The 27,774-nt window shown below is 33.7% G+C and overlaps 1 long non-coding RNA gene across 1 annotated transcript; it reads right to left on the bottom strand.

The window, feature by feature from the left end:
- Nucleotides 1-242: 242 nt before the first annotated feature.
- On the bottom strand, nucleotides 243-26,468 carry LOC122231010. Its single transcript, XR_006208108.1, has 3 exons — nucleotides 26,405-26,468; nucleotides 19,563-19,598; nucleotides 243-299 (listed from the first exon to the last, which is right to left on the bottom strand). It is a non-coding gene; the product is annotated as an uncharacterized LOC122231010 (long non-coding RNA).
- Nucleotides 26,469-27,774: the final 1,306 nt, after the last annotated feature.

Here is a 27,774-nt window from a genome sequence, read left to right as displayed (position 1 = left end):
CAGCCTAAAATAAATAGACCTTCTTTTTCTTACTTGAGGTAGTATATCCAAGGAAATAAGATATAAACAAACAAGGTCAGGATTACCATACGCACAGTTATTCTCATGAGATTAAAACATAACAAATGTATAGAGCAGATGATGATAAACCGATTTAGCTGTTACTAACAATGTTGGCAGACAGTCATAAATTAAGACATTTTAAGGAATGTCTAATAGTTAAAATAATTAAATCAGTATTTCTTTTCCATACTGTTCTCAGCATGTCACACATGGAAAACAAAAGTCCAAGGAAGTCCCTGTTGTGGTAAAAGAGAAATAAGAGAAATGAAATTGTTAACAGTGAATACTTGTACAAAATTCTCATGAATATTAGCTTCACCTACATTTACTGCATGCACTAATTACTTTTTATATGTCTATGTTACAGGAAGAGTGTTTGCTATTAAATTAATATGAAACTTTCATGTGTTCATAAAAACTAATGAAAAAACACTTTTTCTATATTACCCACCTTATTATGTTTATTTTAAGCAGTATGATGCATTCCTGAATAGAATTTAACGATTTACAGATAGTTTAGCAAACCATCTGGGCTTCAAAAATTATAAAATTTTTTGGAATATAACATTTTCCATATTTCAATGGAAAATAATATGAACTTTTGGAAATGTATCTAGAAAATCCAACCTGTAATAAAATAGTAAGTAAATAACTAAGTGTGGAAAGTTATGTTTAAAAAGGGAGCATTAACACTAGCCTCCTCCAAATTTAGATGTCTAGTTTTCTTCACCCTTCCTTCCTAAAAAATAGGTAACCTTTAAGCTTTTACTTAAATAAGAATAACTTCTAATATTAACAACTCGTTCTACTTATTTTGACAAATATCCATTTGAAAATGACTTTTATCATAGTTAAAAGTACAGTTTTAATTTATTTAAGTTTTTTTAATGATTTTAATTTTTTTAGTACTCTCTACACATAGTACAGGTCTCGAACTCACAACCCCAAGGTCAAGAATCCCATGCTCTACTGAATAAGTCAGCCAGGCACCCCTATTTATTTAAGTTTTGAAATCAATGTTGAACATATTTTATAGGAACTGCTATTTAACAGTGCTGGGAACATGGCAGCTATTCAGAATGATACATGGAGAAATGATACAAGTGATTTTTAAAAGTTTGCAACACATAAGCTGAAATTTTTAAATAAATAATGAAAAATGAGAAAAAGATGATGCTTGGCATTTAAAAATGTATGAAATAAGGAAAGAAACCATTACCACAAAGTTAAAATATCTAGAAAATATCATGCTAAATATTGCACTCTTTGTGAATATGTATGTTCTTATTTGGTAGATGCTAATTTTGTCAAATGGTCTCTAGCAGTTGATGATTCATTTTACAGTAGAATTATAATTTGAACCAGAGCTCCTAGAAGCACAAATAAGGACTGACATATTTTCAAGTGTCATAAATATTTAACATATATTTGCCACTGGCTTCACAACTTAACATTCATTGGTGATTAAATAAAAATACAAGTAACAAATAAAGGTAGCACTGATATACTTTGTTGAGCTGAGTAGAATAAAATGTAAGTTGTAAAAACCCTGTTAGACTGCAAATTATTAAACTAAAGCAATTATCTTAAAATTCCTCCTAAGAATTGTTCTTATTTTTCTTTTTAACTATAGAATCTTCAGGAAACGTTTTCATTTAAAAAAGGATTTGAACTTCCTAGAACATACTGACATTCTAATTTTTTTTTTTATGTTTATTTTTGAAAGAGAGAGAGAGAGAGAGAGACAGAGCACGAGTGGGGGAGGGGCAGAGAGAGAGGGAGACACAGAATCTGTAACCAGGCTCCAATCTCTGAGCTTTCAGCACAGAGCCCAGTGCAGCTCTAACCCACAAACCGTGAGATCATGACCTGAGCCGAAGTCAGATGCTTAACCAACTGAGCCACCTAGGCTCCCCAACATACTGACATTCTAAAAAGTCCTCAAAACTACAGAAATGAGGAAAATAAACAAAATGAAAGAGAACTAAAATAGGAGGAAGAAAGTTAAGGTTAAGACAAAACCTTGAAGGAGTGGACTTATTACAAGATTAATGGATAACATATGTATAAAGCATGCAAATTTCCTTGATAACATTTGAATAAACAAAATTGAGCTTGTTCATAAGGACTTACCTAAAGAGAGTGAAACAGGAAAATTTGTCAGTGTTTATATATATTGGTCAGTCTAAAATGTCTCAGTAAAAAAGTAGTTGGATCTCATCTTATATTAACACCATGAAATATTGTTCCACCAAAGTTAAAATAATTAAATATATAAGTCAATGGAGTGTTATATATAAAGTTTCTAGGATTCTAGCATGTATCAGGTAATACAATTTTAAGAATACATATATTTTAGAAAAATTTGGAATTTAGAAACAATATACTCTTTTCATTAAGCTTGAAAAATTTATTAGTATTTTATTATTAATAGTAAGTGGGTTTGACTGAGATTTCAGAACACTTGTATTCCAAAAGAATCTACTTTAGTAACCACCTATATAAATTATAATCCTTTAAATCTAAATGTTTTAAAAATTTTAAAGTAACAAATTAACAACATTTTCTCATAAGTTTGGGAAAGAATGCCAATTATTAATGTAAAAATATTAATCTAATTCTTTCCAAACTTTTAAAAAAATTATATTTATTGTTCAGATTTTATCCAAAATGGTTAGTATTTCATGGTATGTTTACTGACCCTACAGTAAAACTAAGAAACATCCTGTCAGGCAAGACTAAAGGAAGAAAATCAATTACCTCTCTGTAGAATAAAACTGAAATTTTAAAATATTATTTGCTTATACTCAGTCACTGTTATTTTACTCTTTTGTTTTCTTACTTTTGTATTCTAACCCTTTCTTCTCTTTGCAACAGATACAAAATGCACACACAATCCTATACTTGTAATGGTATTCTCATTTGAGAGCCATGGAGGTTCATGAGCTACCAGAGTAGTCTGAAACTTACCAAGGCTACATCCCTCCATTGAGTGAATAACAGTGGATAGCTACTACATTTTATGACTAGCAGGGGGGAAAGCTGGAGTCTCATTGGAGAAAGCTAATAGAATCAGGGGTCACTGAAAATCAGAGATAATGGTATGATTTCACTCATATGTGAAATTTAAGAAACAAAATAAGCAAGCAAAGGGGAAAAAAAGAAAGAAAAAGAGAGACAGAAAGGCAAACCAAGAAACAGGCTCTTAACTATAGGGAACAAAATGATGGTTACCAGAGGGAAAGCGGGTGCAGAATGGGTTAAATAGGTGATTGGGATTAAGGGGTGGACTTGTGATGAGCACTGGGTATGGTATGGAAGTGTTGAATCATTATATTATAACCTGAAACTAATATTACACTGTATGTTAACTAACTGGAATAACAGAGATAATGAGGAAAGCAGTCAGAGAAAAATAACAAAAGACTGAATAATAAATATATAGACATATGAGGCACACCAAAAATAAATAAATAAATAAATAGATAGATAGATAGATAGATAGATAAATAAAATAACATGGCCAAAATAGAAGGAAGAGAGAGAGAAAAGAAACACAATAGCAAGTGATTCAGTTGTCAGAGTTGGACTATAGAATAACTATAGAAAACATATGAGAAAAATATTCAGTGGTGTGAAGACAGATGACAGTATGAAGAGTTTGATCAAAGAACTGAATCTATTTAAAAAACAAATGCAAATGGTAGACTTGGAAAACTCAGTATGCAAAATTAAGAACTGATTAGTTTGTTGAAAAAGCAGAAGATATTATTAGTGACTCTGAAGAACAGGTTTATAGGAAATATCAAAACTGAAGAATACAGACACAATCAAACTAAACAAGAGAATAAGTGACATAAGAGAAACAATGAAAAGATCTAAAATATATGGGATTCCAGAAAATGTATTTCCAGAGCGAGAGTATACAAAGAATGGGTCAGAAAAATCTTTGAAAAGATAGCTGTTGAGAATTTCCCAAAGCTGATGAAAGACACTGACCCACAGAATTGAAGATACTCTGTTGATTTCCAACATGATACATAGGGGAAAATACCATATAAAATATTAAATATGAAGTTCATACTGACTTTGTGAAGTTTAGAAAAAACTAACCAAATGAGAGACATATGGAAAAAACTCTTAAAGTGGAGAAAAATAATACATTACTCTTAAAAGAGCAACCAAAGAAATTGCCAACTGACTTTTCCATAGTTTTCTGTAAAATCCATTTTTTTGTATTACATTTGAATTTCCTAATAGCTAATTAGAATGCCAAAAACATTTAAATGTTGTTGTATGACAATGCATTTCTTTTTGGCATTAAGCTTATTATAAAACAAGAGATCTACTTTAGTTAAAATGAAAATGTATTATAAATGTTTGGTGTTCCTAATTTGGTCAGCCCCTCTTCTTATTTGTCCAGAATATACCATTGCTCAAAAGATAAATTCTTTTAGTATATTCCCTGTTTCCTGTTTTACTTATGGTTTTATAATTGAATCTATGTTTCTAGATCTACGTGTATATCCTTAATCATTTAAATAAATATAATTTATAACCATCAATGGCCAGTTAGTATTTTAGTACGTATCATATTCCATAGGAACTGTACGTGCTTCAGCCATAGCAAACTGCTTTGTTTAAAAATCCAACCAAAATACATGCATGTGTGCACACAGACATGCCCAGACATACACAGATGACAGAAGCACTGAATCAAGATTTAGAAAAACAAAGTTCTATTTCTCATTCTGCCTCTAAATCTCTGCATGGCATGGGTAGAAAAGGGTCTGATTACTTTTCCCTAGAATTTGTTTCCCTCAAATGTTACAGAGGGAAGAAGGAGTTGGTCTCTGGTGTTTATTTTGTTTTATTTTCCAATTAAGGTGGACTAATTTTAGCAGACTTCACATTCAAAGGGTAAGATATAATTGGAATGCTTTGTGTTAAAGTAGATAATATCAGTAATTTCAGTAATATCAGTAATCAACACATGCATTTCAAGATAAGTTCAGTTTACTTTCTCCTATGTATTGAACTGGAAGAACAAAGGGCAATACATTGTACATTTCACCTCTTAAAATAAATAAAAAAATATGTACAAGGATGAAGAGAGATTTACTAAAGACTATTCTTAATGCGAATTGCAGTAGATTTAATTCCATCAGGGTTTTAGTTTGACTTTTATCTAAGGTGACATTGAGCTGACCTGAAGATCTCATTGCTGGAGAAAGCTAGGCTAGGAGACCACCCCAAGGTCATTTCTCTCAAGTAAATCTATGTGCTAACACTCTTTTGTGAAGAAGAAGGATGAGCAACTGTGAACTTTTTTGGCATATACTTTCTAGCATCACAATAAGACACTGTGGAAGTAATAATATAAATATAACTTATGCATGTGTTAATAATGATTACCCTTATTCATGCTTTAACTAAGACATTTCCAACATAAGTTTGTTGAGAAATGGGCATATGTATTACAATTTGAAAGTGAGGTTCTAAACTCTTGTATCATTTAAGCCACCTCTGAAATAGTGTTTTCTTACACAACTTGTAACCCAGAAAAAATACATTTCTATCTATCTAGCTATCTATTTAAAATTGTTTATTTAGTATTTAAATTTTACTGCTTAAGGATTGCTTCATAAGTTTGCTGAGTTGACTGTGCTTGTGTGACATTTGGGTGGCTCGAGAAAATACCTCCTGCACCCAAATATGCCCCCCTTCAAACTCCTTCTTCAATGTCTTTCACTCTATAATTAGGGAAAAATGCTAAAGTATTACCACCGAAGGGATAATGCTTTAAAGTCAGGCTATACAATATAAAATTATCAATATTAAGGTTGGGGAAGCAATGGTTTGTTAAGTCTATTATCATCAACAAAATAACATTTCTCCAGTCCCTAGCCCTAGATGGAGCCTAAGGAATTGTTCTGTCTCTATCTATCTCTATCTATCTCTATCTCTATCTATCTCTATCTCTATCTCTATCTCTATCTCTATCTCTATCTCTATCTCTATCTCTATCTCTATTTCCATCTTCCCATCTCTATCTCTATTACTTCCTCTCCTCCTCTTTGTATATGCCCTTCTCTTCTTTTTATCTTTCATTTAAAATTTTTTTTAAATTCATTCCTTTGTTTTTTATGTTTCTAGGTAACCACCTATTCCATTTCATCAGTTAGTATCAAATGCCTCAATTTCAATACCCAAATAACAATTTAAAGTCACTATCAATTCCTTCCAGACAAAACCTACCAGAGATATGTGTAGTTAAACAAGTGGGTTTAATGATTATTGCAAGTAAAAAAAAAAACACACACACCATGGGGTGTCTCAGTGTAAGGGTGTTAGAAAAAAAATCTATTACAACTTTGGGGCTTATGCTATAGCAATTTAGGGTGAGTTTAAGGCAGTGGACTTTTGATTTGGATTGGATGCCTTCAGGAAGCATGGTTAATTGGTTCTTAATCACTCTTTTCTAGAACAAAGAAAAACTGGGTAGAATCAAAACTGTGAAAGAAGCAGCAGTCATTTCTATTGGTCAGGATAGCGATATGTTTGGTCATTTTTCTGGCTCAGACATTGTTCATGTTTTGTCTGTTCAGAGAAGGTTACAAAGTGGTCTTGTTTTATTTGAAATCATCATAGTCACAGAGTGACATTATCTGACGTTGCTATTTTGTGAAATTGATTATTTTTGACAGAAAAACACTGTAGTTTAGCTAAGAGTACCAGACTAGCTCCTGGATTTCTGGTGACATTTTACTCATCATCACTGAGCTGTGAGTCTCAGGCAGTCCGTTCTTCTAGACATTCTAGTGGTTAAAAGCATGCACTTTTGAACCACACTGCCAGGTTTGATTGACTACTGCATCTGTCATTTACTATCAACATTGTTAGAATACTTACTTGACTTACCTGTTCTTTATCCACTTCATCTGAAAATCAGACATAATACCTCACAGAGTTACCATGAAGGTTAAATTAGTGCATAAGAAGTGGTTAGAACCATGTTTAGCACACAGTAATGCTGTGAAAATGTCACCTAGTATTTTTTCATTGGTTTTCCACCCCACGTAGCTCCTAAAGAAATGCTTATATCATGGTGAAATCCTTTGTTCTATCAGCATTGTATCTACCAGTTGTTTGTGTACCCGGTCCCAGATGCTTCAAAGCCCTCAAGTTACCCTCCAGAGCCATCTGTTCACTGACCTCTGCCGGTGGCTCTCTTCATTCAGATTTACCACTTGCCTGCCCTCAGCCATCTCCTTAACCCTGGTTCCTCCCTAATCCCTATACTTTTCCTTTTACTGACTAAGGTGTTGATCCACTATATAAGGAACTTAGATTATAACATTACAACAGCACAGGACTACTCTAAAAGTAAGACATATATATGTGTCTTACATTTTTGGCAGGGAAATTTGGAGGATATTCATTTTTCTAACAACTTATATACTTTTCCTTTATTTCCTTTTCCCAGGTAGAGAAGCTTTGTCATTTCCTACTTTGGTGGTATCAGTAAGGTAAGAAGAAGCAACCTTAGGTTAAAAACTCTTCCCCCATCTGTTAAAACCTAAACTGACTGACTTGATATGTAGGGCAGTGGTGTTTAAGAAAAGATGAAGAAAATCTCTGATGAACTTCCTAATGGGGGGAATGGTGTCATGAAATGAGAGACAGAAATATTGGCTGCTTCTCTGAGCACTAGGAATACACAACTCTGTTCTAAAACAGTATCCCAAGCAGGTGGTATGTTCCATTTTGGCAAGGATTCTTGGCTCCCATGTACAATATGGAAGAAGAAGTCCAGTTTTCAGATCTGAAGGGACTGGAACAAAGGACACCTCAGTCATAAGTGCTAGAATTTACATCATTAAAATATAACTCCCACGAGACGAGGCCCTTGACTTGTTGAGTGAGTGCTATAGGCTTGGCAGAAAAACAGTTCCCAGAACTGCTCTAGTAAAGACCAGATAAATGTTTCCTTAGTCAATAAATTAATGAATGACTGATTGGTTCTCCAGATTTTTGCATAAATTGACTGGAGGTAAGGGAGAGCACTTTAGAATGACAGGATGAATATCCTATCAGGAATTTGATGTGTTTCAAGAAACCAAAGAAATTCAGTATTTCATGGCTACCTTGGAATGTGGGTTGTGTTTAGAAACATGTCCGCTACAGACTTGTGAATATACCTAAGGCCACTCAGATCACCTTCCCAGAACAATAACAGCAAGGTGATGCACATATTAAACCACTCCCTGCTTTTAAGTTTCCCCAAAATAACAATAACAACAGCAGCACTAGTACAATTTCAACTCTCAGCACATTCTCTACAGTTACATTTTTTGTTATAAGTTACGCAGTCATGAACTCTTTCATAAAAATAAAGCCTATTCCTTTTGTTGAAGGTTGTGACAGGTTGACTAATGGCATTTTCCTGATTAGGTCATGCTTTCTCACACCTCTGTGCCTTTGCACATGCTGCTTCTTAGGTTTAAATGCCTTCTCACCATCTGTACCTGGCTAACTTCCAGTTCACGGTTCATGATTTTGCTTAGGCATCCCATACTCCAAGAAGCTTTTCTCAGAAAATGATTTGTAGTGGAGGAGAGAGAGCATGAACGTACTGGTAAATGCCTGAAACCAGGGGTAAAAAAGGAAAAGGAATAGAAAAGGGGGATTAAAAATAAATATTAAAATGTTTTATTCTCAATTTTGCCTGGACCGACCTATATTCATCTTAAAGTAAATCTTTTGTTTTAAATTGTATAGTATATCTTAATTCATATGTAAATATGTAATTCAAATACCTTCACTGATACTATATCTAGATGTTAATGTCCAGATCTCATTTTCTTGAGGTTAAATTGTAAAAGATATGCATTTTTAAAGTTTTCATTAATAAGATCTTGAAAATATGAGAGTTACAGAGGAAATTCTATATCTATATCTAGTCAGATTATTACATTAAAAATCAAATCAAAATTTTAATTGAGAATAGCACCCCTGAGAACACAGAATTTTAGCATGCTGTGCCACCACTTTATATTTAGTTCTCTTTATCTCCTGTTAACACTGTTATCTTGTTCTTCAAAATGATCATATTATCACTAAAATTTAACATTTGATAAGCTTCCTATGGTTAGTTAGGATTAACTCTGTTCAGCCAATTGACAACACTTTATTATAGACATAGAATGGTCAAAAGTATTTGTAGTATGTTATCACTGCAAATTAACACATATATTTACATCAACATCTATTTAATTATCTAGTTATCCATACCAATGATGGTATCTTTATTGCAGTAGGGATTGTTAACCATTATTATAGCAGTATTGCACAGCAAAATTATTGTCTTTTTTGAAAGCATTTGTCAATCCCTACTTTATTATGCAGGCTATTGTTACCTTCAGGGTAAAATTTATTTAAAAGAAGAAATTAGGATTTTCACTATTAGTGTTGAAATGAAGTTTAAAGTCATCTAATCTTAAAATCCCCAATAGCCAATCAAGAACAACCAGTACATTCTTTAATTACTGTTCTATTTTATAAGAATTACAAAATTCTGGTTTTAAGTAATGGTCAGGGGTTGGACCAATGGGGCACAAAATATTAGGCAGACGAAAGAAGACAAGAGAGGGAGCTGTGTATATTTAAAACCTTATCACCGAAATAGAGCTATAATGATCAAATGGTAGAATGTTGTCCCTATTAATTTATCATGACACAGTTTAACCTACAGCTTAGGGAACCAACCAGTATAATACTGCATTTAAGGGAAACACTAATATCTTCCCAAAAAGACACTTTAAAAGAAACCTTTAGAAATCCAACTTGTTTGTCAATCGGGGATCCATGATTAATACTAAATTTATGTAAGGTTAATTATTTATTTATTTCAGATTGCATTTATTTATTTCAGATTGAGAATTGTGTATATTTTACTTAAACTTTCTGCATTTGGAACTAAAGTTGTACAGTTTGTTCACACTGCTTCCTGATTATATGCTCCCCGTCAAAGTTTATTAAATACATAACATATTCTATGTTCATTGCAAGACTGTTTGCACTAATAAGAAGAAAAGGGAAAAAAGCACTAACTCAAAGTTTAGCAGTAGCTGAACTTGCTAAAAGCAAACAGTCATGGAAACATTTATAGAAAATAGAGCTTAGCACTCTATTGTAATTTATTGAGCCTAAGGTTTATAGCCATCAGTCTATACTAATGACAAAAAGTGGTTAGGAATTATAAATTTTAGAAGCTATTTATTTTTTAAATCAGCTTCTTAAATTCAAACAGTATATGAGCAAAAGATTTATATGTGCCCATAGGCTTAATTACGGACACTGTCAGATATTCTATAATGACTTCATGGTAATCTTATTCATGGTTAACTGGAAATTATTTTAATTGTAACCTGGACTGTTACTACCTAGTTGTTTGGCTTTTTTTTTCTTCAAATTTATTATCTTGGAAAAAACACATTTGAATTAATGTGAAATATTGGAAAATATATCAGGGTACAACTGGAGGCCAAGAAATAAATTAGAATGAAATTGCCTATTGACTCTCTTTTTCTGAGAGATAGCACAGGCTGAAAGGGGCACAAAATACTTATGCCTAGGTCAACTCCTAACTCATTTTACTCCCAGAATTATAATCCTTAAATAAATATATAAAACAGAGGATTAACCAGACTTAACACAGTATTGTATTTCTTTGCATAACTTTTTTCAGTAAACTCTAGGGTTTTCTAGGAAAGTTGTCTGAGAAGAAAATATAGTGGAAAGCTGTAATATATATATATATATATATATATATATATATATATATATATGTGTGTGTGTGTGTGTACATATATATGTTTATGTGTATGTGTGTGCGTATAATGGGATTATTTTATTTTTGCTACGTTTATCATAAGGATGTTTATTCAAGTAGAACACAGAAGTCTTTCCAAATACTTCTTTAGACTGACTGGTAATTGACTCTGGAGGGGAAAATGAGTGGCAAAAACTCTAGAAAGAGGAAGTTTGAATGTCTACAGTATCATTTGATCACCAGTGTTATTTGTAACTTCTGGAATATGATAATCTTCTACAACTTGACAAAATCTGGTTAAAATTAATGAAGTACTAAAGAAGTGCCTGTTTAGCAGCTTAACTAACTTAAAGCAGAAGAACCAAGCCCCAAATCAAGTGCAGATACTCCCCTGCACCTAAGGATGAATATATTTTAGATTCTGAACAGTCATCACACTTTCTATAAGAGTCTGAGGACATGTCGATGAAAGTAGCTAGGGTATGACAGTCGATTTGTTTTAGGTTATCTTTAAGATTTTTTTTCAGATACACATTTTCCAAATTATAATTTTCTACTAGCTTGGATATCATTATATATTTTTAATTTCTTAATGTTTATTTATTTTTGACAGAGAGAGACAGAGTATAAGCATAGGAGGGGCAGAAAGAGAGGGAGACAGAGAATCCAAAGCAGGATCCAGGCTCCTAGCTGTCAGCACAGAGCCTGATGGCAGGACTCGAACTCACAAACCACGAGATCGTGACCTGAGTTGAAATCAGAAGCTTAACCAACTAAGCCACCAGGGCGCCCCCCAATTTTTTTAATGTTTATTTATTTTTGGGAGAGGGAGAGAGAGTGTGACCAGGGGAGGGACAGAGAGAGAGTGAGAAACAGAATCTGAAACAGGCTCCAGGCTCTGAGCCATCAGCACAGAGCCCAATGCAGGGCTCAAACCTTAAGATCATGACCTTAGCTGAATTCGGGCGCTTCACTGACTGAGCCACCCAGGCACCACATTACATTTTCCAGTATATATTTTAGATTTCATAAGACCACTTGCAACTTTATATTTATTTTATTATAGATATTCTGTTAACTACATGACAATTACTAAAACATCTATTATAAAATCAAATAGTGAGACAGTCATGTTATTTTAAGGTATGATTTCTAGGTTTGATGGAATTTGGACTATATTAATTGAAGTGTCACCTGAATTCCTGTCATAGATTTCTAAACCTAAAAATTTTTTTCACTTAAAAAAACATTAATGATTATTTATTTTTGAGAGTCAGAGTGAGACAGAGAATGAGCAGGGGAGGGCCAGAGAGAGAAAGAGACAAGGATCCGAAGCAGGTTCCAGGCTCTGAGCTGTCAGCACAGAGCTCGATGTGGGGCTCGAACCCACAAATGATGACATCATGACCTAAGCCAAAATCGGACACTTAACCGACTGAGCCACCCAGGTGCCCCAAATATGTTTTCACTTTTATGTAAATGTCAGTATTTTGAATTTTTAGTTCCTTATGAGTTTAATTTGGATTCTGTGTGTCAAACAAGCAGCAAAATGCAAATGTGAAGTTAAACTCAAAAGGATGATTAATATTTTAAGGCAATTCCATGTTGTGTTAACATTCTTTTTTCCCCAACTTTTTTTGATAAAACTTGTGGAAAGTACATAAATGAAAAGTAATTAATGAATTGCAGCAGTATCCATATAAAAATGAATACTGTGCTTACTTTTCTACTTTTCATTTTTTCAAGGCAGGTATCAGATTGTGAACCTCACAAATAATTGTGTCTTAGAATAGAGATGATATTTGAAAAGAGAACTTATAATTTTATCCTCTATTTAACTGGAAAATATTATTAAACATTTTTTTAATGTTTATTTAGTTTTGAGAGAGAGAGAAGAAGAGCATAAGTGGGGAAGGAGCAGAGGGAGGGAGAGACACAGAATCCTAAGCAGGCTCCAGGCTTTAAGCTGTCAGCACAGAGCCTGTCGTGGGGATCAAACTCATGAATTGCGAGATCAGGACTTGAGCTAAAGTTGGACACTTAACCAACTGAGCCACTCAGGCATCCCTGGAAAATATTATTTTCTGAAATATGTGATGAACAAGAGAGAAATATATTTTGAAAATTATTACTTAGTAATAATATTTTAAAAAATTCTGTCAGTGTATTACCCATACTTTCTATATGAAATAAAATTAAATATTAATGTTAGAGATGAAATTTATTATGTCCTACCAAGTTTGAGACATTGTTACATACACCTCATGAGGTAATAATTATTAATTCTGTTTTGTAGTGGAGAAAATGGAAGTAGAGAGACATTATATCATGTGTGTCAGTCTGTAAAGCTCCTTCCTAAGCCCACAGCCAGAAAAGACACTTAGGCAGATTTCTCTTTTTTTTAACCACTATTTTAACTAGCTTAACTGCCGTCCTTGATTATTCTAAGTCCTGTGGACTTCAAACTTCATTAGCGGTTTGTGGAGATATTTTGGATGTAATATTCTTAAAATAGTCTTTGAGCTAAGCTGATAATATCAAATGGGTTTATTATTTATGAAGATTTCATTGAAAATTGATGGCACCATTTACTAGTTTTGTGATGGTGAGCAAGTTACTTAAGAAGTTTGTGGTTCATATGCTTTCCCTGTCAATGTGGATAATAACAATAAAAATAATTATGACAATACCCACTTATATATTTGTTTTGATATTACATCATACAACCCACTAAAGATGTAATTTGCACAATTGTTTAAAAAACAATTTTATTATTTTTTAAATATTTTAAATGTTTATTTATTTTGAGAAGGAGAGAGAGAGAATGGGGCAGGGGGGCAGAGAGAGAGGGAGAGAGAGAGAATCCCAAGCAGGCTCTGTACTGTCAGCAGAGAGCCTGATGCAGGGTTCAATCTCATGAACTATGAAATCAGACCAGAACCGAAATCAAGGGTCAGACACTTAATCAACTGAGCCACCCAGGCACCATGTGCGATTATTTTTAAAATTTATTTTTAATTTTTATTTTTGAGAGAGAGATGATACAAGTGAGGGAGGGGCAGAGAGAGAAAGAGAAAGAGAGAGAGAGAGAGAGAGAGAGAGAGAGAGAGAGAGAAGGGGGCTTACCCGAAGCAGGGCTTGAGCTGACCTGATGTGGGACTAGAACTCACTGACTATGAGATCATGACCTGAGCTGATGTCAGACGCTTAACAACTGAGCCACCCAGGCTCTCTGCACGATTATTTTTTTAATTTATGTGTTTTCGGTATTGAACAAGTCAGTTATTACATAGTAACTAGTCATATTGTCACTAATATTAGTAATATCCTTAGTATTATTAGGAAATGATTAACACTATGCTGAGTTCTTGAATGAGAGAGATGAATGTGGAGAATCTTGGTGTTGAAAATGATTTTTAAATAACAACAAATTAATGAAGATCAAAAAGAACTCTCATCCATAGCTGGTGGTAATACCAAATAGGATAGCCACTTTCAATGACAGTTTGGAAAATTTTATACAGCTCATAATAGACCCATAAATCCCTTGCCTAGATGTTTATTCAAATAAATTGAAAACTCATGTTCACACAAACACCTGCATATGAATGTTTGTAGCAGCTTTATTCAGACATGCTAAAAATTGCAAGCAACCAAGATGTCTGTCAACAGGAAAATGGATAAATAAACTTGTACCTCTGTACAATGGAATATCTATTCAACAATAAAAAGAAAAATATATTAGGGAAAAAAAGCAAAAATAAATAGTTAGGACTGCATCAAACTAAAAAGTTTTTGCACAGCAAAAGAAACCAACAAAAGGAAAGTCAACCTACTAAATCACAGAAGATATTTGCAAATGATATATCCAATAAGGGGTTAATATCATCTATCTATCTATCTATCTATCTATCTATCTATCTATCTATCTATCTATCTATCATGTATCTATCTATCTGCCTATCTTATACAACTCAAAATGCAATCAAAATTCGATTCAACATAGGCAGGGAGCCTGAATAGACATTTTCCCAAAGATATACAGATGGCAAACAGAGACATAAAAAGATATTCAAAATCATGCATCATCAGGGAAATGCAAATAAAAACCACAGTGAGATATCACTTCACACCAATCAAAATGGCTAGTATCAAAAAGACAAGAAATAGCAAGTGTTGGTGAGGGTATGGACCAAAGGGAACCCTGAGCACTGTTAGTGGGATTGTAAATTGGTACAGCTACTGTGGACACATTATGGAGTTTCCTTAAGAAAAACAAACAAACAAACAAATAAACAAAACCTAAAAATAAATGTACCATACAAGCCAGCAATTTCACTTCTGGGTTACTTATGCAAGGCAAATGAACTTGAAAAGATTATTAACTTGAACATTAACTTGAAAAGATATATGTACTCCTATGTTTATAGCGGCATTATTTACAATAGCCAAGTTATGGAAGTTACCCAACTGTCCATCGATAAATGAATGGATAAGGAAGAGGTCGTATATGTACACAATGTGGTACATATACACAATATTATTCAGCCATATGAAAGAATGGAATCCTGCCAGCTGTGACATGCTTGGACCTAGTTGGTATTAAGCTAAGTGAAATACAGACAGAGAAAGACAAATACCATAGGGTTTCACTTATATGTGAAATGTAGAAAACAAAACTAATGAGCAAACAAACAAATGAGAAAAAACAGAACCAAACTCTTAAATAGAAAACAAACCAGTGGTTGCCAGAGGATAGGAGGATGGACAGATGGACACAATAGTTGAAGGAGATTAAGGGGTATAAACTTCCAGTTGTAAAGTAAATATTCAAGGAGGGGATATAGCCAATAATATTGTAATAACTTTTTATGGTGACAGATGGTTACTACGCTTATTGCGGTAAGCATTGAGTAATATATAAATTGCCAAATTACTATGTTGTACACCTGAAACTAATATAACATTGTATGTCAACCATAATTTAATAATAAAAAAGAAAAATATATATTGATTAACACAAAAGCATGGCTGAATCTAAATGAATTTTGCTCAGTGCAAGAATCCAGAGTCCAAAAGGCTATTGATTGTAATATTCCATTCATATAACATTTCAGAAGAGCAAATCGACAGGAACAGAAAAAATCAGTGGTAGGGGCTAGAGGTATGGAATGTGGTTTGAGAACAAAGGGATGCACAGAATGTTTCACGGTGGTAGAAATATTCTATATGATACTAGGGTGCTGGATACATCTTTCTATGTAATTGTCCAAACTAAGGAAATGTATTTTACAAAGCATTAACCTTAATGTATGAAAACTAAAAAAGAGAGAGAAGAAAAGTCAACCAGGATGTCAAGAAGTCTAGTGATGGAATACAACATCTAATAAGTGAATCTAACTGTATTACAAATATATAACAACCTTACAGCAGGTAGAGTGAAAATGCAGCAGACCCAATCTGACCTAAGTACTGTTGGAAAACTGTTTTGACTGAAAACATTAAGATTAACAACAAAAAAGAACTGTGTGGAAACATGATAGTCTAATAAATTTATTTATCACAGAATTATAGCTTAACAGTTTTGAAACTACTTTACATGTATCTGAATTTTTTAAAAATCAGTATTGAATGATAGATAGTGAGAGCCTGGCTTCTTACTATCAGATTTCCAAATAATATTTGTAGATACTCCACCTTCTGGGAGTGGAACTTAATTTTCTCTCCCTCTTACATGTGGACTGCATTAGTGATTAACTTCTAAAAATAAAGTATGACAAGGGAAAAAATAATAAGTTTACAATGGGGTAATCTGGGATGACAACCTTAACTAAGTGATCAAAGTTAACTTCATCAATCATGTTGGGCAGATATCACATACTTTCGACATGGTGTGATGAGAAGGGTGTTTGACTTAAGTGACATTCTTCTCCAAAAGCCATAATCCTAGTCCAGTCATGAGAAAAGCACCAAACAAACCCCAAAAATAGAATGTTTTACAGGATATTTTTCGTGCACTCTTTGAAACTGCCGAAGTCATGAAAATCAAACATGGAGAAGCTCACAGAAGAGGAAACTAAGGAGACAAATAGAGTCAAGACATAACATGGCATCCAGGATAGGATGCAGAGAAGAAAAAGGACATTGATAGAAAAACTAATGAAATCCAAATGAGCTCTACTTTACTTTGCTTAATAGAAAACTTAATAGTAATGTGCCAATGATAATTTCTTAGTTTAACAAGTATGCCACAGTTGTGTTAACATTAATGGGAACTAGATGAAGTATATATGAAAACTCTCTGTACTATCTTTGCAATTTTTCTGTACATCTATGTTTATTCCAAATTAAATATGTATGTATACATATGTATTTATATATATATATATATGTATATATATATGTGTGTATTTTGTACATACATATATATGTATATATATGTCTATATATCTATATATAACTATATATATATATATACACATAAACAGTGATCATGAAAATCTACAATAAGTTTTATATACATTAAAGATGGATTGAATAATGCTTATAAATGAAATATTAAATCTCTATTTGACAATTCATTGTTTTCTGTTGTAGGGCAGTGCTGAGATTAGGTCTGCACTCTACCATTTTGATCAATATATAACAAACTATTATGTTGAATTTACAACTACTGACTTGTTAAATTAATACCAGTTGATTTTTGCTTAATCAGGCAATAATACCTATATTAGTTCCATATTTTTTCTTACTGCATTATAATCAACATTAGTTCTATATTCATTTCAGGTTTACAGCATGATTCAACAGTTCTATACATTGCTTAGTGCTCATCATGAAAGGTGTACTCTTAATGCCCTTTATCTAATTCACCCACCCTATCCCCACCATTGCTCTGGCAAACACCAGTTTGTTCTCTGTATTTAAGAACCTGCTTTTTATTTGTCTCTTTTTTTCTTTGAATGAAATGTATAATAATATATTGAAGATGCAAAATGTTTCTAAATAAAACATGTAAACATCCTTAAACTCTCAAAATTAAGATGTCCTAGTAAGTTTCTATTTCTAATTGTCAAATTATTTTTCATTTGTGTTTAGAAATGTTTTGCATCTTCAATGTATTACACATTTCATTATCATAACGCAGTTTTTGTAATATATAACAACTTAGAATGAGTGCTTAATAAATGCTGGCTGTATCAATTAACAAAATAAGTTCAGTCTTTTCTCTAATCACAAGAAGATGGGGCACCTGGGTGGCTCAGTCAGTTAAGCATCAGACTTCAGCTCAGGTCATGACCTCGCCATCTGTGAGTTCAAGCCTCACATCAGGCTATTTGCTGAAAACTCAGAGCCTGAAGTCTGCTTCAGATTCTGTCTCCCTTTTTCTCTGCTCCTCCCTGACTCACACTGTCTCTGTCTCTGTCTCTGTCTCTGTCTCTGTCTCTCTCTCTCTCTCTCTCTCAAAAATAATAAATAAATAAATAAATAAATAAATAAGTATTACAAGAAAAAAAGAATTGCAAAGTATATATAACTCCGCATAGAAGTCAGGCATCTTAGAATTTCTTGAATCTCATTTTTATAAAATTTGTTATTATTTTAATATTATACTCTGTAACACATCTTTAAATTCAGTACATGTGAAGAAATATGTCATTTAAATTCAGTGAAAGAAAGGTGCCACAATAGCTTCCCAATTCACTTTAATCTCTGGAAGCCTACAGATTTTTCCTTTGCTGACTCTCCAAATAATTTTCTTCTTCTTTTATTTTTTTCCCATTCCATTAATACTGGTGGATTTAAAATATTGTTAGTCTATTTAGTTTCATTTATTTTTACATGACATTATTTAGATGAAGTTAGAGTAGCTATATTTCAGACTGAAATATATGTTTTAATTCTTAAAGCATTCGTTAACCACTAAAATATTTATTGCTCGCATTTAGACATCACACCCTAAAATAAAAAACCCTGCCAAGTGTTCATGTTGTTTATATAACTCATGTTGAGATAGATACACTGGAAATATTAGCTGCTATGAAAATCTATTAAATCATGAATGTGGATAATTTGAAACCCTACCTACAAGCTTATCTTGCTTTATAAAAATTTCTCTGACTGCCTAGGACAGAATACAGAGGAAGCTTCACAAATTAGTACACATGTATAATGTTTGTCCCAAATATCAAATTGTATGTAAAATTAAGAAGTCATCACCTAAAAATGATTCTCTGGGAGAAAGTTGGCTTGGTTATAAAAGTAAATGTCTCAGCTGATGGTTTGACTTATCTCTTATATGAATTTGGATAGACTCTATGTGCCACAGATCATTGAATTAAGATACATGATAAGAGGGAAACATTTCATATACAGTGAGCTTAATGGCCCTGGGAAAGAAAAATGTGACTTAGCAGGGATTGACTCCTTTGCTGCTTAGGACTGCTGTGTAAAAGTTTAGCAAAAATTATTTATCCTCCAGTGAAACTAAAACAACAACAAAAACAATAGGAAACACAGCAATCAAACAAATAAAAAAAAAGCCCACCTTGAACTGAGAAAAAAATGTATTTCTGAAGAGCAGAATATTTTACATGGAATCTGATTTAACATGGTAACATCTTTCTAAGAAAAAAAAATCACAAACTGGGTAGATACAAAATACCTTTTGAAGGATCCAGAGAGCTACAACTTGAAGCACCTAAAATGTGAAGAAGAAAATTAAAATAATAAAAACTTTACAACAGACAGAAAAACTTTTTGAGTAATTTGTATTTTCAAATATTATATCCTTTTCAATACTCCCATATAGCTTTTTACAAAGTATACTCCTACTATTCTTGCATCCTGTTTTATTTTTAAATGTCCCTATTTCTCATTATATATTCCTAAATCTGTATGTTTAGTGGAAACCTAACATTAGTAATCATTTATCTACTACTGAACATCAAAGGGAGAATGCAGTTTCAGGTAAATTCAGGTAGATTTATATACTTGTAGATATTTATATCAAGAAGTAGATAATATACTTAGACTATTGTTCCTACTTTCTTTGAGTAGGAGAAAAGGGCACCTGCTGAGAATTTTTAAGAATATGGAGAGCAGACTGAAAGAGGAAGCATAATAAGATTTCTATTTTACTGATTTAGGTAACCACAAATATATACAGATGTTAGTCTACTCATTTTTCTACATGGCAGCATGCAGTTACATCTAGACAGACATGCATGCAAAGGGCAAAAGTTCGGGTTCATGTAGAATTCTAGTTTTTCTAGAATGTATATTAAAAGAAGAAGAGACTTGAGGGATTTTTAAGCTACTTTTTGGAGAAATCAGACCATAAAGGCAGGTGGGGAAAACTAGATGAGAGTGTATCTCCAAACAAAGAAAATTAAGCATGCAGCTCTCTGTTCAGATCTTCACTTACAACAGAAACCTAGAGAATGTTCACCCTACTGAAATATTATCTTCCTTTCACTACTATGGGTAGTGTCAAAATATTCAAAATTTACAAGTATAGACTGCATATAGAGTAAAGTTTTACCTGGTGAGGACATCAGTAGGAGAGTAAAGCTGGTTGAAAGGGGATTTGAGGGAGATTTACAAAGTCAGTCAAGGAAGACATGCTGCAGTTAAGTTTGGTAAGTTATAGACAACAATTTACTACCCTACTGAGTGAAAAACAAACTTTGGAGTTATTCTCTCTACTAAACAGAAGCCATTTTCACTTTTATTGGGAAAAAATATACAAGTAAACATGTAACAGCAGAGAGTCTAGGCTCCTGTCAATGATAGTCAAAAAGCAAAAGAGTGTTTTCCTTAGATAATTAAATAGTCCCTGGGTGGTCCTGTAATACAGTGCTCCAGTGTGATATTGAAAAGACATTTAGTTCATCCTTTTGCCTTATATCCGAGTTTGGATATTTTTCTTAACAAAAGAAATACATGTTGTCTCTTAAAAACCATAGCATCCATCCAGACTAAATTCCTACTAGACGTTTTCTTTTTCTTAACCTGACTTGGAGACTATAGAAAATATGCTTTCACTTGTTTTCTGATCATTTTTACCCATTTATTTTTTTTTATAGAATTTTCAGTCTCTTCCTGGATATGGAAATTGTAAGAGCAAGGGATGGAAGGTCATGGGTTTGTTTCTCTTTTTAGGCTATCATGAGGTAAAGACTATCTAGACCAAGCCCTGAATCCTCACTCACCCCAATCCAATTCCATCCTCTTTCTACTTACGAACTTATCAAATTTCAGCAGTGGTTGTCTATCAGTTTAATTCTTCAGTGTTGTAAAATTCTACCGGTGTCTATATCTTCACAGGGATTTATCTGTAATAAATCTCATCACTTGGGGAGTGGAAACCTCACTTCACTCCATATAGTGTGTGAGTGTCCCTATTCATTCACAGGAGAAGGAAAAGCAAAACAAACCAGTTCTGAGCTTACTTTGACTTTCCCAGTATCTGAACCAGTTCTACGCTGGTTTCTAATCAAGGTTAACAGATCTTTCTGTCACATGATATGGTTAAGAAAAAGTATTTATATTTTCCTCTCCTCTCAAAAATGTTTAATTATGACATCGACTTTGTGTATGTTAATATTTTATCACATAAAAGAGACTCTGGATTTACTGTGGTGATGTTTGAATTTATGTGTAAGCAACTTGACCACAACCTTAAAAAAAATTATTCTGTTATGCTAACAAGATATCTTGAGAAGAGTTCAATGAACTAAAATCTGAAAAAAAAAAAAATGTGCCGTTAAGCCTGGACAGTTGCTGCTTTTCATAACACTCCAACATAGACACACATTTTTAATGAATGTTTGTGAATCCATATTTCTAATTATTCATTAAAATTCATTGTTAAGTGCCATGAATATGCTATAGCATGAATTTCCATGAATATAAAATGAATCAAAACCCATAATGCTAAATCCGCAGAAATATTTCTCCAATATGATAACAGAGTCCACAATTATAAATACTTTATAAAGTTTCATATTTTTACTGATAGTTGTAATTAAAAATTAATTGTGCATATTTTCACAGTCTAGCCAGAATGCTAACATTAATTATTAAGTTAAAAAAATTGAACATGTGTTCTTTTCTGTCAAAAAATATTATTTCATGAATAGTTTCTAAGTTAACCACCAGTATTTCAATTATGAAACTTCAAAAAACAAAACAAAACAAAATAAAATGATAAAAAAAAACCCTCCTACCGAGCTTAGATTTCATGAATCCGAGCGCCTGGGTGGCTTAGTCAGTTAAGCAGCTGACTTCGGCTCAGGTCATGATCTCGTGGTCTGTGAGTTCGAGCCCCTCATGGGGCTCTGTGCTGACAGCTTGGAGCCTGGAGCCTGCTTCAGATTCTGTGTCTCTCTCTCTGACCCTCCCCCGTTCATGCTCTGTCTCGGTCTCAAGAATAAATAAAAGTTAAAAAAATTAAAAAAAAAAAAAAAGATATCATGAATCAAAGTCTTCAGTGAGAAGGAAGATAAATGCATGAGTGAATTTTTTTAAGTTCTACAGGTAACTTTTTTATTGAAAAATATTATTTAATCTCTTGGCATTTACAGCAATTGGTAATTTTATTTTTTTAAGTTTATTTATTTTGAGAGAGAGTGAACAGGAGTGGGGGAGGTGCAGAGAGAGGGAGAGAGATAATCCCAAGCAGGCTCTGCATTGTCAGCACAGAGCCCTTTCTGGGGCCCAAACTCATGAACTGTGAGATCATGACCTGAGCCCAAATCAAAAGTCAGACGCATAACCAACTGAGCCACCCAGATGCCCCAACAATTTGTAATTTTATATTGTAAATTTCTGAGCATTTTTTTTTTTTTTTTAGCAAATACTTATACTCTCGAAAAGGACTAGCTCTTATTCAGGCACTTCTACAAATACACATTCACTGGTCAGCAAATACTTATTGGAAAGCCTGCTTTTTTTAAGACTGATAATTCACTAGCAAACATGACAAACTCTCACAGAATTCCCATTCTGATGAGGGAGAAATGACATATGTAAAAACATAAATTTCTTCATATATTAATATGTCAGTGGCTGAAGTCTATATGGGCAAATGAAGCATGGTGAGGGGGCACCGAGTAAAAGAAATTGTCATTCAAGACAAAGTACTCTGGTAGGTTATCTGTGAGAGACTAATATTATTCTGAGATCTAAATAAATTTGAGGAAGAAGGAACATCATGAGCAAAGGGACATGAATAAGAGTGGACTTGGACTACTCACAGACCAACAGAGTGACAAATATTCCTAAAAAGAGATTCACATGTGGTAGGGTGTTATGGGTCAAGTTCAGAGATGGGGTTGAGGGCCAAATTATGAATGGAGTCATAATGCAAAATAAGGCCTTTCAGTTTTGTGCTAGGGAGTAACATAATCTGAATTGTAATTTTCAAATACCATTCTGCCTGCTATGTGGAGAACAGGCTGTGGCCATGGACAGTAATACAAGAAGGGAGACTAGTTAGTCAGTAAGGGCAAACACCCAACCAGGTAGGCTGGTGGTTTAGACTACGGTGATCGAAGTGAAGGCCACGGAGATGATTACATTACATATATATTTTTCGAGAAGCCCCTTTCTTATATCACCAGCTCTCTGTAGACATAACCCCTTGGCTGATAATGCCATTTGAGGTCACATTTTTATTAAATCTCATCAACAGTATTTGAAATAAAATTTTAACCTACATTTTTTGAGGTTTAAATTTTATATATATACAAAGAAGAAAAGTCATCAAGAATCCTAACATGTAGAGATCACATTATGATGCTAAATCTTAGTGTCATTTTTTTTCTATAGCTATTTATGTATTTTAATTGAAATTACACTATATATGTGGTTTGGGAATCCGTTCGGACCAACTTAATTTTTCACTCTTTTAGTGTACACATCACATTAAGGCATTTACAAAATAATTCTATTTTCAATTCTATCTAGAAACGCATTACATATGTATGCCACAATTTACTCAAGTATTCTTTTAACTCCGAGTTTTATAAAAATAATTAATTAGTTAATTAAATAGTTAATTAAAATTTTTTTTAATGTTTACTTATTTTAGAAACAGAAAGAGCACAAGCAGAGGAGGGGCAGAGAGAGCCCGAGACAGAATCTGAAGCAAGCTCCAGGCTCTGAGCTGTCAGCAAAGAGCCTGATGCCGGGCTTGAACCCCGTGAGATCATGATCTGAGCTGAAGTCGGACACTTAACCGACTGAGCCTCCCAGGCGCCCCTATAAAGATAGTTAATTAAATGCATAGTATAGTGCACTGGCAGTTTGCTAAATATTGAGATTGCCCAGATTTCTATCCTTAATTCTACCCTCTCTTGATCTATATGTGCTCTTAGAAATCCTCATTTAGTAGTTTAGTTTAACGTGCAAGTGAATATACATTTAACTTCCAAGTCTGTATTCCAGGCTGCAAGACTTCATACCCATGTATGGATAACAGCTTGTGATTGCCTAGAGTGTTTCTGCATGTGAGATGCAGCACCTACTAACACAACACACTGAATACTAAAATTAGCTGTCATTCCTCCAAGATAGAATTCCTCACTAAATTTCCTGCTTTTTAATTTTCTAAAAATTTTTATTTATTTGTATATTGAGAGAGAGAGAGCTAGTGGGGGAGGGTCAGAGAGAGAGAGAAGGAGGGAGAGAGAGAGAATACGAAGCAGGTTCCGCACTGGCAGTGTAGAGCCTGACGTGGGGCTCAGGAACCATGAGATCATGACCTGGTCTGAAATCAGGATCCAGAAGCTTAAATGACTGAGCCACCCAGGCCCCCTAAATTTCCTGCTTTGACTGATGACACCATTTACTGAAACCAGAGACCTGCTACACCTCCCAGGCATTTCTCTTTCACTCCACTTACACAGTCATTTCCATGAGTGACTAGTAAATACCTCTCTAAATCGCCCTCCTCCACGCACCATCTATGTTGGTACCTTCTTAACCTCAGTTTCATCTTTCACCGGGACTTTTTTTTTTATGTGTATTTATTTATTTTGAGAGAGAGAGAGAGAAAGAGAGTGTGTATGTGCAAGCTGGGGAAGGACAGAGAGAGGGGAAAAGAGAATCCTAAGCAGGCTCCATGCTTTCAGCACAGAGCCTGACTCTAGACCTGAGCCAAAATCAGGTCATATGACCAAACAACTGAGCCACTCACCTGGACTCTTGATCTAATTTTTAAACTTCTTTTTCTCACCTCTATCATTACTTTTCCCTAAAGTTAACATTGTGACTATTTTATTCCCCTACTTTTATTCTTCAATTTTTCCTCATCATCTGTAAAATAATTTTAAATTTTTTCAATTGTCTACATCCAAATTAGACCCAACTCTTCCCTTCCTGGGGCACTACATCCTGCATTCATGCCCAACTAATTTGCAGTTTGCATACATGGCACATTGTTTAAAACTTCCCTCTTCCCAGTAGGCTCTTTTCCTTTCTTCTACTTGACAAATTTCTTTCCACTCAGTGAAGCTTCTAGGATCACAATAAAGACAGTGAACTTCACTGATTCATTTACTTTGTCTGGGGCTTTACCTTTTCTGCAGCCAACCCCTTTCCTCAACCTGGCACATTTAATCACCAACTTCTCTGTGATATTTCTGAATATTATATGGTGCTTAAATACTATATCCACATATAAATGTGTACATACTGCTAGAACATAACTGTATCTCTTTGGACTAGCTTTTTGAGGTAAAGAATCCTGCATTGTTTGCCTTTTTTTTTTTTTTTTTTTTTTTTAAGGCTTATTTATTTTGAGAGAAAGAGCATGAAAGGGGGAGGGAGAGTGAGAGAATCCCAGGCAGGTTTTGTCAACATGGAGCCTGAAGGGGGGGTCGATCCCATGAACTGTGAGATCATGACCTCAGCCAAAATCAAGAGTTGGATGTTTAACTGACTGAGCCACCAGGCACCCCATGCATTGTTTGCTTTTGTAAATGTAGTACCCTGCACAATGACTGCCATAAGCAGAGTTCAATATTCTTTGTAATTCAATTCCAACAAAGGATAAATGATAACTACTAAATAAGATGCACATCTATTTAAAGATTTGTCCTTAAGGTATTGAATATTCTTTTATCTCAAACTCTTGTTTGCTCCTGGTCTGGAACAACTACATTTGCCATCGTGTTTTGCATCAACAGTTAATTTCAAAACCTCAAAGCAGTTTTATAACTAATTTTAGTTAATCCATATCAGTTGGGATCCAGACAGGAAAAGAGATATCATACTAATTATTTTAGTTGGAAAATTAATATAAGAAATTAAACAGTAATTGAAGGACAGAAAGTCAGAGAGGGAAAACAGGCATAACAGAAATTATATTTGCAGGAAGTAGCTACTGTCTCTAGGGTTTTGTGAAGAAAGGGCAGAGGTTGGGGTTTATTAGAGCCTAGAACCTTAGAGAAGAGCACCCAGAAGGGAGTTCAGACCTCTGAAGATGAGCCATAACCTTACCTGGGGCTGGCGTGTCAGGGTCTAAGAACAGGGCTTGTTTGAACCTGGGACTCCGACATTTGTGTTGGGCCACTGCCTCAATGGTCTCTGAAGGTTACCAGGAGGCTTGTCTGGGGAGAGTTGAAAAAATACTGAAAACTAGGCAAATTGCTTGGTGTAGAGTTAAGAATCACTGTTAACACTGATAAGAACATTTTAACAGCAATATCTGGACTGCTGTCAATCTACAGTTAACAAGCAAGACTGTGTCATATTCCTGGTTAATTATTTGTCATTCACAGATGCAAAGCCAAGTTCTTTGGAATGTTTTCTTCAGGAAGCGATCAATACTATTACCTGATTTTTTTTTCTGTGGCCAAAGACATCAAATCAACCTAAATGTTTCACAGGATGCTTTACTAGGCTAAACCAATTATGATTTAAATTATCCCCATGCTGATATTCATCAGCATATTCCTCTATATGTAGACAAATATCTAATAAATTTAAATTGTATTATTTAGATGATTACACTGTTCCCAGTTGGTGTGTCCCAACGTCTAGTATAACACCAGATATGACAGGGGCCCTCAACATATTTCTGCTAAAAAATTGATGTCATATAGTCTTCCAAATCTTACCCTGAGACACATTTAAAATGTCCATTAACTAGAACACCAGGATACTATACAAAGAGTCAGTGACTTGAAGGTATTAAACTTATTTCCAAAGTTTCTAACTGTCATCTGGAAATGCATTGGTTGCGAGAATCTGCCTTCATAAGACAGAGGCAGATTTTATTTAATGCCTAATCATACAATGTAAATTCAATATATATGATTTAATGTTGATTATAAAGCTTTAGTATTTTTAGGTTCCTATATTTTCATTAACAGAAATGAAAGAATATACTGCAGCCTGATCTTGTTCTTTCAGTCATTCACTGTTTATCTAATTAAAATACATTTTCAAATGTGTTATAAATCACAGTGCTCACTGTGGTCAGACAGAATGCCATGCATTAAAGATCTAAAATACTCTTGAGAGCACTACATTAAATGTAGCAGTGCAAGCAAAAACAGATATTACATATTTTCATATTAGCCTTAAAACAATATATTCACATAAAATATTTCAGAATTGCTAATATTTATAAAATCTTCAAAATAAAATTATATAACTTCTTTGTCATTATACACTAGATATATTACTGCATTACATATTAAAATCATATTTTTATGTTTACATCACATCATTCATATATCTCTCTATAAATATCTATCCGTCTATCTACCTGACTTGTTAGTATTATAACTGTGATGGTTAATTTTATATGTCAACTTGATTGAGACATGGATGCCCACATTAAACATCGTTTCTGAATGTGGTTG

The sequence above is a fragment of the Panthera tigris genome, chromosome A1, assembly GCF_018350195.1.
Source record: "Panthera tigris isolate Pti1 chromosome A1, P.tigris_Pti1_mat1.1, whole genome shotgun sequence".
NCBI classification, from domain to species: Eukaryota; Metazoa; Chordata; class Mammalia; order Carnivora; family Felidae; genus Panthera; species Panthera tigris.
This window is presented reverse-complemented; position numbering and strand designations above follow the sequence as displayed.